The sequence below is a fragment of the Marmota monax genome, unplaced genomic scaffold, assembly GCF_021218885.2.
Source record: "Marmota monax isolate L192 unplaced genomic scaffold, Marmota_monax_Labrador192_F-V1.1 WCK01_AAM20220418_F8-fsc00080, whole genome shotgun sequence".
Taxonomy (NCBI): domain Eukaryota; kingdom Metazoa; phylum Chordata; class Mammalia; order Rodentia; family Sciuridae; genus Marmota; species Marmota monax.
In genome coordinates this window covers 523,132-528,538 of record NW_026694750.1, presented here as the reverse complement: position 1 = coordinate 528,538, position 5,407 = coordinate 523,132, and the positions used below count along the sequence as shown (strand labels likewise).

General features: G+C 51.2%; 1 long non-coding RNA gene across 1 annotated transcript; it reads right to left on the bottom strand.

The window, feature by feature from the left end:
* Positions 1-405: 405 nt before the first annotated feature.
* On the bottom strand, positions 406-5,202 carry LOC124079386 (uncharacterized). The gene is made up of 4 exons (XR_009224903.1): positions 4,673-5,202; positions 2,288-3,901; positions 1,192-1,288; positions 406-920 (listed from the first exon to the last, which is right to left on the bottom strand). It is a non-coding gene; the product is annotated as an uncharacterized LOC124079386 (long non-coding RNA).
* Positions 5,203-5,407: the final 205 nt, after the last annotated feature.

The following is a 5,407-nucleotide window of genomic DNA, read 5'->3' as shown; positions in this document are numbered from 1 at the left end:
CCCCGTGTCTGCCCCTGTGCCCCATCACTCCCTCTCCCTCTCTGCTCTCTAACTGCTCTTGCTCCGAACTGAGGCTTCACTAATGAGGAAAAAAATTGATGAGGACACCGAGGCCTGGGAAGGAGAGAGACTAACGAGATCACAGAGAGAATCGGCAGCCATAGAGCCACACGGGCCGTAATTCAGCCCCTCCCTGAGGGGCTGCCTGGGGAAAGCCTTGTGTCCAGGGCCCTAGAAGAGCCCCAGGTTCTCCATCTGTGAAGCGGAGCCTCTGCCACGAATGGCCCAATCTAACAATCTAACAAGCGGCCACTGCCTGGCAAACCCCGCAGGAAACAGACTTCAGATGACAACGAGGCTTGTAGGTGTGCCCACTCTCTGGCTGCGTGGACTGAGATGAGCAGCTTCAAATAATCTATAAAACAGTAGCATCAGGCCCTGCCGTTCAGCACTCCTGGGGTTACCGCAGGTATCAGTAGATCCCAGATGTAGAAGAAGAGATTCGGGAGGGTGTGCAGGCTCCTTTCACCCCTGCCCCACCACGAAAAGATGTGGGCGAAGTGCAGAACGAATGAAGGGTGCACTACGTTCATGGATGGGATAAACTGATGCCGCGGCGATGTTCACTCTCCCCCAAATCCACCCATCGCTTTAGTGAAGCGACTTAAATCCCAGTTGGAGTTTCAGGAACTTGACAAATGGATTTTTAAATATACATATGTATATATATTACATATACACACACACACACACATATATATAGAACATTTTAAATACATATACATATTTTATATATACATATATACAGAGAGATAATAAATATACATAGGCTATATATATGTATGGCTGGGGCTGGGGCTCAGTGGTAGAGCAGTTGCCAAGAACGTATGAGATGCTGGGTTCGATTCTCAGCACCACGTCTAAGTAAATAAATAAAATAAATGTCCATCAAAAATACATAAATTTAAAAAATACATAAAATACATAAATTTAAAAAAATATATAATAATATATAATAATACAGAACGACTCCAAAACTAAGTATGGCTTGAAAAAGAATAGGAAACAAACATTCTAAACATTCTATGAAGCTCTACTAGTGAAAACCAAGTAGAAGGGACCCAGGAATGAAAAGGCCAAAGGAGGAAAGTAGACCATTTGGAGATAAACCAGACAAACCCGTGAACTTACGGGAAACAGTGGAAAGCTGGGCAGACTGGTCTATGGTGAGAGAACGACGGTTAGGTCTCTGGGCCTTACGTTCCTCCAGCCCAGATGTGTGAAGGACCTAGATGTGAAGAGAAAACACAGAAAAATATATTTATGACCTGCAGGAAGAGAAGGACCATTTAACTATAATCCAAATGGCAAGACATGGATGGACTCGGTCACATTGAAATCAAGGATTTTTTTTTTTTTAAACGCCAAAGGAACTTGAGGAACTTGACAAATGGATTTTTGTTGGTAAACAAGGAGACCAAACAGGTGACAGATGAATTATTTGCCATGTCTAAAAATGACAAGGGATTAATATCTAGAATATACAAGAAATTATTGCAAATCTACAAGAAGACAGGAAATAATAAAAATGTGATCAAAGGATGTGAACAGGCAGTTCACAGAAGGGGAACCCCCAGTGACTAACCAGTAAAGGAGAGGCGACCAGACCCACGGATATTCAGAGAAATGCAAATGCCATCCGTGGGCCCCGTGTCATACCCGTCAACAGGCCCAAATCAGAGCACTGACTAATGGCGGCTTGGGGGGAGTGGGAGGAGATGGGAACTCTGGAGCCAAGCCCATGGCGGTATGGTCATCTAGAGGACTTGTGGGCAGTGGCAGGAAAACAGTCAGTACCCCGTGGCCCAGCGGTCCCCTTCTGCAGATCTCAAACCCCCGAACAGCACCGTGTGGTCTACAAGAACCCGGCCCCGCAGGGATTTCTGTGGGGACGGGAGCAATGGGAGAAGAACTGGGGGGTGGGGGGTAAAGCAAGAGAGGCCCCTTGGAGCTGCAGTGGAGCTCGGTGGCCCTTTCTGTACCTGGGGTCTAAAAATTGAGAGCGAGAGAGAATTTATGCAAAATAAAGATTCTGCTCAGACCAGCCACAAAAAAGGCGAACTACCTGGGAATCATTACAGGAAGGATGCGTTTGGGTGATACGAGAGTCATGGTCTTGCCTGGACCCGAAACACCATTTATAAGGAGATGGTGGGCCCAGAGAGGACCAGGGCCTGAGGCGGGGTGGGGGGGGCGGCGGGGAAGCTGAGCCCAGAGGAGATAATACCTAAATGGGAAGCCAGCTGCCGCTCTTCTCCGAGTCTGGAGACTTGTGGTCCGGGAAGGGACCAGCTGCTCCTTAGGTCCCCCTGGGCTGGAATGAGACGCAGTGAGGGGGGGTAGAGTTGGACAGAATGGAGGACAAGGGAGTGGGAGTGGGGTTAGAGGGTCCCCAGAGAGACCCAGGGTCCCCCTCGCTCATCCATCAAATAAGAGGAATCCTGCAGGGCCTTGGGGAGGCGAGAGCGGGAAGCACTTGGAAGACACCGAGGCTGTAGAAGGAAACTCCTGTGGGTTCCCAGCGGCTGCAGACGTGGCACGTGGGAGTCTCACGAGCCGCTGGCCCGCTCCATCGTGGGTACTGCTCCTAGGGAGAGGGATTTGGCAGGACCCAGCAAAAAGGAAAATGTGCAGCCCCGCCCCCTGCCTGCCCGGCAGTTCTACTTTCTAGGTTCACGACCTAGAGAAACTCTTAGCCCCGTGCCTGGGAAGGCAGGTGTCAGCATGTGCATGGCCGCGCAGGGGACAGAGTAGAGGTTCAACACCAACAGCCGCGACAGGGAAGCAGACGGGGCAAGGAGTGGATGGGGTGGGGGTGGGGGTCAGATCGGAACCCAGAACCCATCAACTTGGAATGTTCTCAGAAACATTGGTGGTGGAGACGTCGACCCTGACTGCGGGAAGCAGTCATCTCTCACTGTCCACAGGGATGGGTTCCAGGACCTCTTCCTTCAAATACAAAAACCCAGGGACGCTCAAGTCCCCGCTCCACAGTGTTTGCATATAACCGCAAACGTTCTCCTGGCTACTCTCCACCATCTCCAGATCCTTCTAATACCTGAGTGCCCCGGGAGAGTTGTCAGGCTGCTCAGGGAATAAACACAGAAAGAAGTCTGGGCGTGCTCAGTACACGTGCAACATTTTATTGTGTTTTAGATTATTTTCAATGCTCGGTTGCATGAATCTGTAAATTCAAAACCCGCAGATACAGAGGGCCGGCTGTAATACTCGACACTGTTCATTTACGGAGGCGGAAAATGGACTAGAGAGAAGTACGGTAAACTCAGAGTAATTGTCGTGCTTGGAGAACAGGCACCGTAGTGAGAACTGGGCTCTAAAGTCAAGGGCTTCCTGTTTTTTCTTTTCAGGTCCTGGGGATTGAACCCAGGGGTGCTTTCCCACTGGGCCACATCCCCAGTCTTTTTTTAAATTTTATTTGCTAAGCTGCTTGGGGCCTTGCTAAATTGCTGGGACTGGCCTCAAACTTGTGACCCTCCTGCCTCAGCCTCCAGAGTCCCTGGCATTACAGGCATGTGCCATCATGTCTGGCAAGAGCTTCCATTTCAATTATAAAATAAAAGCATTTGTGGCAAAAAAATAATTCAACACGTGTTTACCAAGAGCCCTCCCCCCCCCTTTTTTTCCATAGCTAATTTTCTCTGTGATGCTTTCTAGGTGCCAGGGACCCCCCAGGGACCCAGCAGAGAGCACATCAGACAAGATTCCAGCTGCGATGTGCGAGGCACATGATAAATAGACAGGGAATCTCACCAAGGGCTACAAAGAAGTCAGGCAGCTACTTCAGTGAGGGTTCAGGGAAGCCGCTCTGAAGAGGTGACATCTGGGCAGAGATGGAGGGAAGTCAGGATGTGAGGGAGTCACCAAGGCTTCTGGAGGAAGCTTGCTCCAGATGGAGGGAACTGTCACAGCAAAGACCCACGGAGGGAGCTGCTTCCTGTGTTCCAGGAACAGCCAGGAGGCCCATGGGGGCACGTTGATGTGACACGAGGTCACAGGGGAACAGGGACAGCCCGGTAGTTAACACCTGTCAATCGTGGGTAGCAGGATATGGGGCTTCCTTATATCTTGCTTTGTACTTTTTTTAATTTCAAAAAAGATTCAAACAAGATTAAGGTAGGATGGAGACAGATGGGCGTCAAATGACAGCCACGTGGTTCTTAGCAGGTTGAAAAAGAAGACTTTCATCAGGAAAAGGCCCTGCCTGGTGACAAGGGCCAACAGTGAAGCCCGCTCTTGGGCAGTGGCTTGGACAGGACAGGCACCTTCCCAGGTGCTGTGAAAGGAAGTGGATTGGCATGAAGCCCAGAGGGATGGAGCGCACCCCACCTCCCCACAGAGGGGTGCTCAGTCCTAGTCCAGAGCTGGTGAAGGCCAGGAGACTCTGCTGTGGCTGCCCTGTCCCCACCCAGACACACCTGGCTCCATGATCCTTTTTTTTACAAAGTCTGGCCTCTGAGTCCTTCTCAATCAGAGCCCCAGACAGCCACTACCAAGGGCACCAGGCATTCAGAATGAAACCAGCCACCTCCCCCCACCCCACTCAGCCCTCTCATGTTAAGATAAGATGCTGGCTGCGCATGGTGGCACATACCTGAATCCTAGGGACTCTGGAGCCTGGGGCAGGAGGGTTGCAAGTTCGAGGCCACTTGGGCCTCTTAGCGAGATCCTATCTGAAAATAAAAAGAATAAAAAGGGCTGAGGGTGTAGCTCAGGGGAAGAGGGACCTGAGATGAGGAGAGGAGGCACTAGCCCACGTTCCCACAGGGACGGGGCGAGAATAGAAATTCCCCTGAATCTTAGCTGGCCCTGCTTGTAGGGCTTAGAGACCCAAAGATTTGTTGTTGTTGTTTCCAGAAGGTTTAGGACTGATTTTGGGGAGAGGTGACCCAGCATGGGGAGGTTTGGGAGGACACAGGGAGGGGAAGCCCTGCAGGAGAAGACTGGCTCCTTCCCTAAATCGTCTTTGAGAGCTGGGGTGGGGAAACGGAGAGCTGCACCCCCAGACCCTCTCTCTCTCTGGAAGGAGATGGGGACAGGAGCTGGTGAGCGTTTGTGGATCCAGTGTCCCCAGCCTGATGTGTCTGCTTCAGCCCAAGGTGTGCGGGCGGGCGGGCAGGTAGAGCAGCTTGCAGGGCTGTGGTAACACCAAATGCTGCTTCCTGTTTGAGATTTTAGGACATGAGTCATCAAGGGGTTGGCCCAGTACATTCAGTGCTGAGATAAGCAGGACAGTGGGACAAGAAAAGGTTGCTCGTCCTGACTGGGGTCCAGGCTGGGTGGGGGTCCTGCTGCCCACCAGCAGCCTTGTAACATGGGGTGGCCCTGG